Genomic DNA, 13,378 nt, shown 5'->3' on the forward strand with positions numbered 1-13,378 from the left:
TCTATAGCTACAATTAACAATATGAGAACCCAGCACTGGGTTCCAATGCACAGGGCAAGAAATTGAGTGAATCTCTCAACTCCAATTAGCTATAATAAGCTAGAAGTGAAAGACCAATACCTTTGAGGAAAAGATGCTGAGGGTTATCACACAGGCCCTATGAGTAAGCCCTAAACCCTGTACACATGTGTGCATGCACACATAGGCAGATACACACACACACACGCACACACACAATATCTCAGGCAATATTGTATTTTGAATTAATATCCAAAGATTGGACAACAGGATAGCAAGTAATAAAATCTGTTTTTCTTGTCTACATTGAGGGAAAGGGATAAGTCACAAGATGCAGAAGCGAAGAATTCAGAGGCAAATGCTGTGAGTGAATAACTTGTAAAAAGCACATTTCTTTTCTTTTGTTTTTTCTGCCATTCCTGGGGCTTGAACTCAGGGCCTGAGCACTGCTCTTGGCTTTACCCAAGTCTAGCCCTCTGCCACTTGAGCCACATTGCCATATGGATTTTTATATCTGTGTGATATTAAGGACTCAAACCTAGATCTTCATGGATGCTAGGCAAGCACTCTACCACTGGGCCAAACTCTAAACCCCGATAAAGTATTTATAAATAGTCATCATCATCATATCAAAATATCCTTTCTCCTACAAAGAATGAACACTTATCTATGTCTGTAAGACTTTTTTATGTCACCAATGCTTCTGTGATTTTCCCACTTGCATTTTTACAGATGACAGCACAGATATTCATCAGGAAGAAAAATAGATTAGGATACAGAAACCTAACAACGTCCTAGTAGATTGAAGTGAAAAATATGTGCAAGATGGCCTGGGTGTTTCATCTATTTGTAGAGTGCTTGGCTACCACACAAAAAGACGCCGGTTTGATTCTGCAGTACCATATACATAGAAAACGCTGGAAGTGGTGCTGTGGCTTGGTGGGACAGCTATAGCCTAAAGAAAGCCTAAGAACAATGGTCAGGCTCTGAGGTCAAGTCCCAGGACTAGCAAAAAAAGGTGCAAGAGGCAAAATGCAAGCTGAGAAGGCACTGTGAAGCAAAATGTCTTGTGAAGGGTAAGGGGAATAGTGACAGTTAAGTTTGGATCTTACCTAAGAAAGGCTCCTTGAGCCTGAGACCAGGCTAGCACTTACGCCTACTTAATGACTTGGGATTTGACCAAAAAGGTGTGCTGTTTACTACATCCATATGTGAGGTGGGAAGGGAGATTCAGCCTCCAGTATGTCTTTGGGGAGGTCTTCTGTGAGCAAGGAGCTTTGGTCACTGGGCCTTGAAAGGTGACCCTACCTCCCTCACAATGGAACAGAATATGGAACCCTGGTAACCAAGCCACTGTATGTGACAACCAGCGCAAGCCAGCTCCCTTGGCCGGTGGCTCAGGAGGAAGAAAGTTGTTGCTGTGCTGTTGCCAAAAGTCAGGAGGCTCGGATCTCAGGCATGAGAGATATGGATCTCTCACTTGAAGAAGTAGATGCTGAATCAGTGCAAAGCCAAAATTCCCGTATATCAGGCATTTCTCTAGGAAGAAAGCCAGGAAACTCCAGGGCAACTCAGATGAGGTATATTGAGAGGAAACCTATTTGAACCCATCATCCAGCCCACACACTACAACCTTCTTGTGTGCTTTCAAGTGACTCTACTGAGATTAGAGTGTGTCATTTCCAATCTACTCTATTCCAATTCCTCAATGTGAAGAGTGGTCCCATTCCTACGTTTGAAATATCCACTGTTTTGCCAACATAGTGTGATGGTAAGTCAGCTAAGACTCTGAATGAGCCTTGTAACCTATGGATCCTGGAGGAAGGCCTGTTGGAGATGCTGCTGACAAAGCTGATCCCTGCCTACCAGAAAGGTGATCTCTTTTATGTGGGAAACTTCCTGCACAATTTCAAATAGTGGAGGACAATGTAGTAGTTGCTGGAAATTCTCTTGAAAAAGTTAGTGTTCCCCCTCCAAACCCAGGTTTGCTCACCCCTCCTGGCCAAGTCTTGGAATACTTGGCTCCTCTCTGAGCCTGTTTGGTTCACTGGGTGTTCACAGGGGAGCTAAGCATGATACAAGTGCACAAACTACTCCATTAAGACTGGGACACCATGCCATTTCATTTCCCTCACAAGCTACTGGAGTCTCAACAGTGTGCTTACTGAGAAGTTGGATTTCAGGCATGAGTAAGTGGCTCCCAACTGCAGCCCTCACCTAGGTGACATCCTAGGAAATCCCATTTCCCAGTAAGAAATGAGGTGTCAGTACTAATGGCGGAGGCCTGTGAAATACTGGAGTCAGAGGAAAAGCTGGGGGCTGAATCACTTTTGAGCCATCAGGGAGGGATTGTGATAGATTTGCCTGTTAGAACCTGAAAGCATTTACATTTTGGTGTGTGGTCCAGTGCTGCCACTTGAACCTGAACCCAGGTCTAAATGCCATCCCTTTGGTGTTCAAAATTTAGCACTGTACCATTTGAGTCATAGGTCAAGTTCTGGCTTTTTGCTGCCTAATTGAAGACAAGTGCCTTTAGACTTTTACTGACTAGACTGGCTTTCCACTGTGATCTTCAGAGCTCAGCCTGCTGGGTGGCTAAGATTAGAGGAATGAGCATTTAGTTCTTTATTTAGAGCATTCACTTATTGATTTATTTAGAGCATTTACTTAGTTAATTTAAGGTGCGTTTACTTTGGACAGATGCATAGAGGCCTCTCTCAGAAGCTTCTGGAAGTGGGGTGTAAAAGTCATCCTGTTCTCGAGTGTCTCTTACCCCCCTCCCAGCACATAAGTGCACATCTCTGCAGGACAGCCACAGCATTAGAGTTCTGCAAGAAAGGGGCTTTTGTAGAAGGCTCAGGATGGAGAGAGAGGGCTCTCACTTTCCTTGAAGCGAATGTGCCCACAGAATCATGTGTTCCATCTAAACTATGTGAATGGATTTCTACCCCAGTGATTTCTACGAGTTCAAGAACTGCCACACCCTGACACATCTCAAGCTCTATATGAGGCTCCACATGCCGGCTTTGGACCTGCTCTTCTAAACACATAATTTTTGACCAGCTGGAGGAATGTGCGACCAGTAAGACCAAGAAAAAGTAGAAGTCCTGGTGTGGGTGCCTCAGAGCCTGTGAGTAGGAAGCCCATGTGGTCTAGATATTGGTTGGCCCTTACTTCTACAGAGCTTGGAAAAATGCCCTTTATGGCTGGTGTCAGACAGGTAATGTCTGTCCTCTGAAAGGACTCGGGAATGAGCACTCATTAGAAAGACCCTATACCTCCTCAGTGTTCAGTCCAAACTCCAGTTCTACAGGTTCCTCCATTAGATCCTCATGGAAGTTGAGTGACACTTCAACTTGCAGAGTCCACTCTGTCCACTCTGTACCTATTTCCATTCTTAGGTTTGGGTCATCGTGGAAGAGCTTATCCTGAACTCCGGATGAAAAACCCACCAATGGAGCTGGTGACTGAGGGAGACTGAGAATCATCACTGCACTCCAGAAACCATGGGCCTTCTGTAGAAATTACCAAACAGGTTTAGAGTCCTGTGGATATACCTTTTGCTCTGAACCCCATGTGTGACACAGTTGAACCTGCAGATACTATGGAGGAAGAAAAAGAGCAGCCAGATTTCCTTCCGTTTCCTTTCACACTCCACCCAGAGTCAGTCCATCTGAGTCAGAGTAACACTCCACTTATTGTGCAAGCTGAAGGGGCACACGCTGGGCTCATGGAAAATGTCCCCATGGGAAGCATCAAGTGTATTCTCAATACTGGATTCATTGGAGGAAAATGAATCCATCCTCACAGAATATCCAGACCCATCCATCTCACTAAAAGAGACTCAATCTCCATTCGACAAACCAGAATCCATCCCCCTCTTAACTCAGGAAGGACATTCTGTTTCTCATTTGGAAATAAATCTGTTTTATCTAAACCTACTTCTTTTTTGCCAGTCCAGGGTGTGTGCCACCAAGCCAAACTACTGGCCCACAACCTTACTATTTTTAATCATTTAATTTTTTTACATAATCATATTTCATGCTGTCTGTATTAATGCCATAATCAGTATGCTTAGTGTAATAATGTTAAATGTAAAACATAAGAAATTAATAACTAAAATTCCTTTTTCATTAGTTTTATAGCATTACTACAATTTTATGAGAAAAATTACCTAGAATGTTTATTTTAGAGTTCAAGTAATCCATTTTGGTAAATATATTAACCTACATCATTTATTTGAACACATTTTAAACTATTTTTTTCAGGAATGAAAATACATATATATTTGTTGTAAATGAAATTTATGACTTGGGGGTATGGGAAAGAGAAAAGGGGAAGGGGGTAACAGTGTTTACAAGAAATGTACTCATTACATATGTAACAGCAATCTCTTTGTATATCACCTTGACAACAAATTTTTTGAAAAGTACAATAAGTTTAAATGTCTACTTTGGGCAGATTTTTTTTTGCCAGTACTGGGCTTAGACTCAGGACCTGAGCACGATCCTTGTTTTTGTTTTTGTTTATTCTTAAGGCGCAAGTTCTATCACATGTGCCACAGCACTACTTTTATTTTTTTTTTATCTATGTTGTGCTGAGGAATTGAACTTGGGTCTTCATTCATGCTCGGCAAGAACTCTTCCACTAGGCTTAACTTATGGCCCCAGTGGGAAGGAAGTTTTCCATAAAATATGTAGGAAATAGGTACACTAAGGAAAAGCCATCAAAAATAGGAGAAAAATTATATACTTAGATAACGACATGCCAGTATTATGGCAGATCTCTGTAATTCTAGCTTCAAGAGTGGCCTATTTGGACCGGGAGTTGGCTGGCTGAAGTAAAGTGCTATCCTTGAGCAAGCCCTAGGACAGTGCTCTGGCCATGAGTTGAAGCCATAGGACATGCAAAAAATAATAATTTAATGCCCGTGACTGGTGGCTCACCCTGGTAATCCTAGCTACCCTGAAGGATCCAGGTTCAAAGACGGCCCAGGCATAAAAATCTGTGAGAATCTTATTTCCAAATAAGCCAGAAAATTCAAAATGACAATGTGCCTCAAGTGGTAGAGCTCTTGCCTTGAGCTGAAGAGCTTAAGGTAAACATCCAGGCCCAGAGTTCAAGCCCCATGAGTGAAAAAAAGAAAAAGAAATATAAAGCCCCTATCTAAGGCTGGAGTGCACACTAGTGGTAGTTTGCTTGCCTAGTATGCACAAAGCCCTGTGTTCAATTACTCTGTACCACTTACACCAAAAAAGAAAAGCTGGAAATGATCTCATAAGGTTGGGTTCTGAGGATCACAGTTCAAAGCCAGGCCAGACACTAAAGTCCATGAAACTGTTACTTCCACTTGAGCACCAGAAAACCAGAAGTGACACTGTGGCTCAAGGTGTTTAAGGTTGTAGCCTTGAGCTGAAGAGCCCAGGGACACTGCCCAGGTGCACAATTAAAGTCTTACAACCAAAAGAGAGAGAGAGAGAGAGAGAGAGAGAGAGAGAGAGAGACAGAGACAGAGAGAGAGAGACAGAGAGAGAGACAGAGAGACAGAGACACAGAGACACAGAGACAGAGAGAGAGACAGACAGACAGGCAGAAAGACAGAGACAGAGAGACAGAGACAGAGACATCAAACAGCCAAGCACTGCTGGCTGAAGCGTGTAATTCTACTTACTATGGAGGCTGAGATTGGAGGATCTTGGTTCAAAGCCCAAAGCCAGCCTGGACACATGTGTTTGTGAGACTTACCTCACCAATTAACTACCAGAAACCAAAAATGGAGCTGTAGAGGAAGTGCGCTAGCCTTGAGCTGAAGAGCTCAGGGACAGTGTCCAGGCCAAAGTCCAAGCACCATGATGAATCAATAATAATAAAAGAAGATAGCTAATAGTAATGATGAATAATTTTGGGCTGGGAGTTTGGCCTAGTGGTAGAGTGCTTGCCTAGCATGCACGAAGACCTGGATTCAATTCCTCAATACCACATACATAGAAAAATGCTGGAAGTGGTGCTGAGGCTGAAGTGGTAGAGCCCTAGCCTTGAGAAAATATAAGGACAGTGCTCAGTCCCTGAGTTCAAGCCCAGGACTGGCCAAATCAAAAGTAGTAGAGCACTGGCATTGAACTGAAGATCTGAGGAACAGCCCAGGCACAGAGTTCAAGCACCGCAAACAACAACAACAAAATCTATGAAATGGCAGTGGTGGTTTTAAGCTAAGCAAAAATAGAGTAGAAACTGGTAAAATATATATTTGTGTGTAAGCAAAATAGCCAGACTTATGCATTAGAACAGGATAGCAACTTGAAAAAAAATTGTTTTCCATCTCACTAGGTCCTGTCTCTTAATTTATTCAAGTAAGTAAAACGCTGGGTTTTATAATCGTTGCTCTGAATATTAGAAAATCATAATATCTCTCACTAACCAACAAAGACCAGGAACTGGGGCTTCGTTCAAATGGCAGAGTATCAGGCAAGAGAAGAAAAAATTGAAGTAAGAACTTGAAGTTCTTGATCCAGAACCTGCATAGTAACAGAGCAGCAGCCTGGTGATGGTACCTCACACCTATAATCTTAGCTACTCAGGAGGCTAAGATCTGAGAATCAAAGTTTAAAGCCAGCCAAAGTACCCAGTTAACTGCCAGAAAAACCAGAAGTGGCACTGTGGCTCACAGATTAAAGCACTAGCCTTGAGCTGAAGAGCTCAGGGACAGTTCCCAGGCCCAGAGTTCAAGCCCCACAATTGACAAAAATCAAACAAACAAACAAAACTCACAAAGAAGCCTGCAGACCACAGTGGTTCTGCTGAGTCTCTTCTCTATGGGGATCAGGAAACATTTCACTTTTTCTGTCTCTTCCCATCTCAACATTCATACTAAAATAAGACTGTGTTGAAAGTTTCAATTTATAAATATGTTTTTCATGAAGCACCCTGAAATATCCCTCGCTTATATCTCAATTGAAGATAGTTGATTTGGGGCTGCATTGGTAGAGTGCTAGCCTTGAGCAGAAAAGATCAGGGATAGAGCTGAAGCACTCAGTTGAAGACCCAATGCCAACACACAAAAGAAATTATGCACTTTATACATATTTTCTAATTTCTTAATGAATTTTTCAGTCTGTATAAATATAGGGTACATTCCTTGTTACTTAAGTAAGATTGCTCTTTTTTTTTCTTTTTGCCAGTCCTACGGCTTGGACTCAGGGCCTAGACGTTTTCATTGGACTCGCTTGCCCAAGGTGAGTGCTCTGCCTCTTGAGACACAGCACCACTTCTAGCTTTTTTCTGAGTATGCAGTACCGGTGAATAGAACCTAGGTCTTCATGCATTCTAGGTGAGCACTCTACCATTAGGCTACATTCCCAGGCAGTGAGATTCCTCTTACAGTCATTGTATGTTCACAGAGTTTGATCTCACACACTGTAGGGCCCTGGTTGGATTTGACCTGTGATCCTAAGCCCTGAGCCTCCTAAGTAGCTGAAATTAAGTTGTGAGCCAGCATGATGGCTTCCATTGTTTTTCTACAATAATATATGTAGTTATCTAAAATATATCTATAGCTGAAAAAAATGAATCTCTCCCAAACAAATCTTCAAAGAAACAACCATCCTATTAAAAGGTGGGCTAAAGACTTAAAAGAGTATTCTCTGAAGAAAAAATTAAAATGGGCTTTAGACACATGAAGAAATGCTCCATATCTCTAGAAATAAGGGAAATGAAAATCAAAACAACTTTGAGATTCCACCTGACTCCAGTCAGAATGGCCATTATCAAAAAATCTAATAAGAGATACTGGTGGGAAACTGACCAGGGGGGATCACACCTACACTGCTGGTGTGAGTGTAAACTCGTTCAACCACTAGGGAAAGCAGTGTGGTGGTTCCTCAAAAGACTGAACATAGAGCTCCCCTATGATCCAGCAAATCCACTACTTGGCATCTACTCAAATGTCCAGAAAAAAGGACATACTAAAGCCACTAGCACAATGATGCTCATTGCAGCACAATTTACCATAGCAAAGCTATGAAACCAACCCAGATGCCACTCAGTAGATGACTGAATCAAGAAGATGTGGTACTTATACAAAATGGAATGCTATGCTGCCATCAGAAGGAAAGACATCGCCCAATTTGTAAGGAAATGGAAAGACTTGGAAAAATTCATATTAAGTGAAGCAAGCCAGACGCAAAGAAACATAAGCTCAATGGTTTCCCTCATTTGTAATAATTAGTTCACATCTAGGACTCTCCTAGCAGAGCATTACAATAACTCAAAAACCTAGGTATATAAGGTCATATAAGATGAGACTAAATGAAAGGATCTCTAGGATATGGGAACAAGAGCTATATCTTGTGTCATCGTTGCTCTTAATCTTGTGTGATTTTTGTCCTTAATCTACTATGTTATTTCTCATCTCTTATTTTGCCCTTTGGTTAATGTCAGATTGTTACTGTATCTGATTTTTTCCCTGGCATATTGTATATATGTTTATTTGTTTATGTCCAATAGGAAAGGGAAGGGGGGAAACAAGATGATTGGGAAGGGGAGGGGAGAGGGAACTGGGGAGAAAAACATGTGGAGTGGAATAAATGTTTAAGAAGTAATGCAGTCCACTACCTGTAAATGTAATCGTAACCCCTCTATACATTACCCTGAAAATAAAAAAGAGACTATAAAAATATCTGTAGAAAATGAGGCTGGATGATGGAAACAACCAGATGCCCTACTACAAAAAATGTGATACATGCACACACACACAGACACACACACACACAAACGCACACACACACAATGGAATGATACATAGCCAACCGACAAGATAAAATAATGGCATTCTCGGGGAAGTGAATGAAAAGGAAAAAATCATATTAAGTGAAGTAAGCCAAACTCAAAGGAACATAGCCCCAAGAGTCTCCCTCATTTGTCAAATTCAGTAGAAACCTTGGGCTCTGCTACCAGAGATTTACAATAGAACAAAATCTAGAGACATCGTGACAAATAGTATGACACTAAATGTAAGGACCTCCAAGATAAAGAAACAAAACTCATATAATGAGTGATTGTTGTCCTTAATGAACTATGTGATCTCTTATCTCTTTTGTTGTCCCTTGGTTATATCATATTGTTACAATATTTCACCTTGGTTTCTGATATATTTCATATGTGCCTAATGGGTTATTTGAAATTGGATAGGGAAGGGGGGAAATGAACATGAGTGGGGGTAGGGGAAGGGAAATGGGGACCATATCATTACATGGGGTATCAAAGTTTGAGAAGTAATGCACCTTCTATCTGGTGAATATAATGTAACCCTTCTATAAATTACAATAAAAATAAATACATAAAAGAAGATCTGCACAGAAAAAAATAATAATGGCATTTTTGGGGTAGTGGATGAAATTAGAGTGAATCCTGTTGAGTGCGATAAGTCAAGAAGAAGGAACAAAAGGTACATGGTATCCTTAATATATGGATATTAGTTTCAAACAGTAGTAGAGCGATGATTGAATAGTTGATACCCAAAGTTCTGGACATAATTTTGGAGATATAAACATAACTACATAGACATAAAAATCTAGGATAGACTATACACTCTATAGACATGTGTTTTATTATAGATTAATCTGTATCTATGACATACAAAGACTCAGCTTAATTTTTACTATATTCTAAAATTTATGTGCCAGTGATTGTATACCAATTCCCTTTTTGAATACTTGTTGGTTAAACATGACATTTGAAATATGATGTAAAATTCAATGTTAATAAATTTTTTAAAAAAGAGGCTAGAGGTAAATACCACTAATGTACTTGCTCTAAGTGGTACAGAAATTTTTTTAATGAATCAAGGGGTTTTATTACATCTTTATGCAATTATTTTCGTTCTGAGTGTTCTACACTCAATGATACTTCTGGAAAGATGATATAGCTGACTGTGTAGATGGTGTGAAGACATACTGGCCTAAACGTAGAATAAAGCATTAGTAAGTGGCTGTTAGCTGTCCAGATTCTACTGGAATATGTGGAATGAATTTATTAAGCACAATGCAGGCTCTTAGTCAGGTCAGGATCAAGATTATGTGGTTCCATCAGATGAATGAGGAAAGATCAGAAAAATCTACTAAGATATCCAGATATACTTTTGAAACTAAGGTATCTGGACTCCTTTTTTTTCTTTCTTGGTGGGGAACTTGAACTCTGGACCTGGGCAAGGTCTCTTAGTTCTTCTTCTTCAAGGCTAATGCTGTACCAGTTTTAGCCACAACTCCACTTAGTTTTTGGGTGGCTAAGTGGAGAGAAGAATCTTACAGTTTTTTTGTTTTCTTTGTTTTGCTTGCAAAGGCTTTAAATCACCTTCTCCCTGGCTAGTAGAATGACAATTATGACCTTCCAGCGCCTGGCTAGTGATCTTTTGAAAATTGGACTTTCTTCCAAATCACGTAACTGGTTCCTAGCAAATTTTTAAAGCCTGACTTAAATGTGACAGATTTTTGTCACTTGGAGACACTCTGTGCTGAACGTTAGAAATCTACCAGCTGAGTCACAGTCGCACTTCCAGTTTTTGTTTATGTGGTGCTGAGGAACGGAATCCAGGTTTTCATACATGCTAGGCAAGCTTCATTTTCAGCCCAAGGTTTTATGTTTTGTTTTTTCAGTGTTGTTGCTTCTAAGGTACTGTATGATGTTCTTTCATTTTCTTTGATTTTACCTCTTTTCTTCTTTTTCCCTTTAGTTTTATTCTCTGTAGTCACTGTGTTGAATTCGGGTACCCTGTGTCTTGTACATAGGTTTAGGTGATTTGGGGAATGGAGAGGGTATAATAAAATGGTAAAAAAAAAAAACAACAAAGGAAAAAGGGTGAACCAATTGAACAGTGCTACTTGGAAGACACTAAACGGAAATGAACTGAACAATCTGGGTGGAGAGGGGGCTGAGGGTAGGAAAAGAGAGAAAAATGAGGGAGGGGATAACAATTTTCTTAAGAAATGTGTTCATTACTTATGTAACCGTATGCCAACTATATATTGACTTAACAAAAAAAATTAACTTAAAAAATAATTTAGCCGGGTATGGTGGCTCACACTTGTAAATGTAGCTACTCAAGAGGCTGGGATCCAAGGATAGCAGTTCAAAGTCAGCCTGGGCACTGAAGTCCATGTGACTCTTATCTCCAATTAACCACCAGAAACCGAGAAGTGGCCCTATGGCTCAAGGGATAGGGCAGTAGTCTTGAGCTGAAAAGCTCAGTGACAAGACCCAGGTGCAGAATTGCAGTCCTATGACTTGAATGATGAATGATACTAGCCAGGCTCTGTGCGCTCACACTTGGAATCCTATCTACACAGAATCAGGTTTGAATCCAGCCCAAACAAATTGCATGATATTCTGATTTACAGTTCATTACCAAAAATCTGGAGGTGGAGCTGTGGATCAAGTGGTAGAACACTAGCCTGAAGCAAAGAAAAAAACATTTAAGGACAGTTCCCAGGCCCTGGGTTCAAGTCCCAGGACTTGCATAAAACAAACAAAATGTGACGCTGAGTCCTCCATCATTTGGTGTTATAGTTCAATATTCTTGATATGCGTCTTAGAAATTAAGTCCCTAGCAAATACTCTCCCCTGAAATTCTGCTTCATAGCTGATTCATAGAATTTCAGCATCATTACTATCACCTTCCCGTTAGCATAGCAGTCTACTACTGAAAATTTGAAGAAAACTTTTGAGTAATCCTAATAAATCTGTGTATCATCTGCACACACATCAAATCAGCAGCAGCTATGATCTACTATTATCTAAATGTCTTTAATCACTTCTTGAGTTAATGAGCCTTAAAGAGTAAAACATATGAAATAGTTATGAAACTAACAGTCACCATTCTTCTACCTAATATTGTAATATAAGTTTATAAATGCAAGGACTATTCTGAAGTGTGCAGAAGATAGCTTCTAATTATACTATTCTCATGAAGTATAGTTTTAAGAAACATGTTGCTTGCTTTGGGAAAGCAAAGGCAAGGAAAAATGATTTAAGTAAGTTCCCTATTTATCAGAAGGAAAATACTATTGGGTTTAGATCAACTTTCATTCATTCCGTGCTGATAAAACAAATATTTGCAATTCCTGAGGCCAATCACTTCATTGTGATGCACAATCAGCCAGCTTAGATCAATCTTCCAAAAAAGGAAAGGAACAAATGAGAAGCAATTAAGGTTTCCAAAATGAACCAGGTGGTGGTGGCAGCTCACACTTGTAATTCTATCTACTCAAGGCCTGAAATCCAAGGATCTGGATTAAGTCTGTCTGTTATGAAAATATTCCTGTCTGAAACATCATCTCTGTTATCACAGCTCAGCTGATACAATCTGCTCAACAGGTTCCAAACACCAAAGTACATCTCCTATCTGAAATACTAGCAAACGTACTCACACATAATTTCCTCTTTGGGAGATAGTTGAAACATGTACCAGAAACATTTCCCTGGCTTCAGAGTGGAAGTGGATATATATATACTCACTAGAAGCCCATCTAGTAAATTACAGTCAATCATCTTTCCTCACATCTTGTTAGTTAAATTGAACAATGAGTGTTTGGATCAGAAGCGATGTGTATGAGCATACAGGTTGTAAAAGTACTGTAATCCTAGCTACTCAAGATAAGCTGACACGTGAGGATTCCAGTTCATAATCAGCCATGCAATAAATTCCATAAGATTTTTACCTCTAATTAACCAGCAAAAAACAGAGCGTTGAATTGTGCGTAAAATGCCACAGGCCTAAGCTTTGCATAAAAGTGGTAAGGGTTAGCATTCAGGATGCCACTCTCTCCACTCCTTTTTAACATAGTACTAGAATTCGTAGGCAGTGCAATAAGGCAAGAAGCAAGCATAAAGGGGATCCAAGTGGAGAAAGTGGAAATAAAAATATCCCTCTTTGCAGATGACATGATTCTGTATATAAAGAATCCTATAGACTCTACTCCCAAGCTCCTTGAGCTGATTCAAAGCTTTGGAAGGGTAGCAGGCCATAAAATCATCCCTCAAAAATCAACTGCCTTCCTTTACGCCAACAGTGAGAGGAACGAGGCAATAATCAGGAAAGAAACTCCTTTCACAATAGCCTCAAAGAAAATAAAGTACCTAGGAATTAGCTTAACTAAGAATGTAAAGGACCGTTTAGATGAAAACTTTAAAACCCTAAAAAAGGAAATTAAAGCAGAACTATGAAAATGGAAAAACCTCCCATGCTCCTGGATTGGAAGAATCAACATTGTGAAAATGACAATCTTGCCAAGGGCTATCTACCAATTCAATGCAATACCCATCAACATCCCAATGTCATTCTTTGAAGAAATAGAAGAGGCAATTCAAA

Source organism: Megascapheus bottae, unplaced genomic scaffold (assembly GCF_031878675.1).
Source record: "Megascapheus bottae isolate mThoBot1 unplaced genomic scaffold, mThoBot2.hap1 HAP1_SCAFFOLD_74, whole genome shotgun sequence".
Classification (NCBI taxonomy): domain Eukaryota; kingdom Metazoa; phylum Chordata; class Mammalia; order Rodentia; family Geomyidae; genus Megascapheus; species Megascapheus bottae.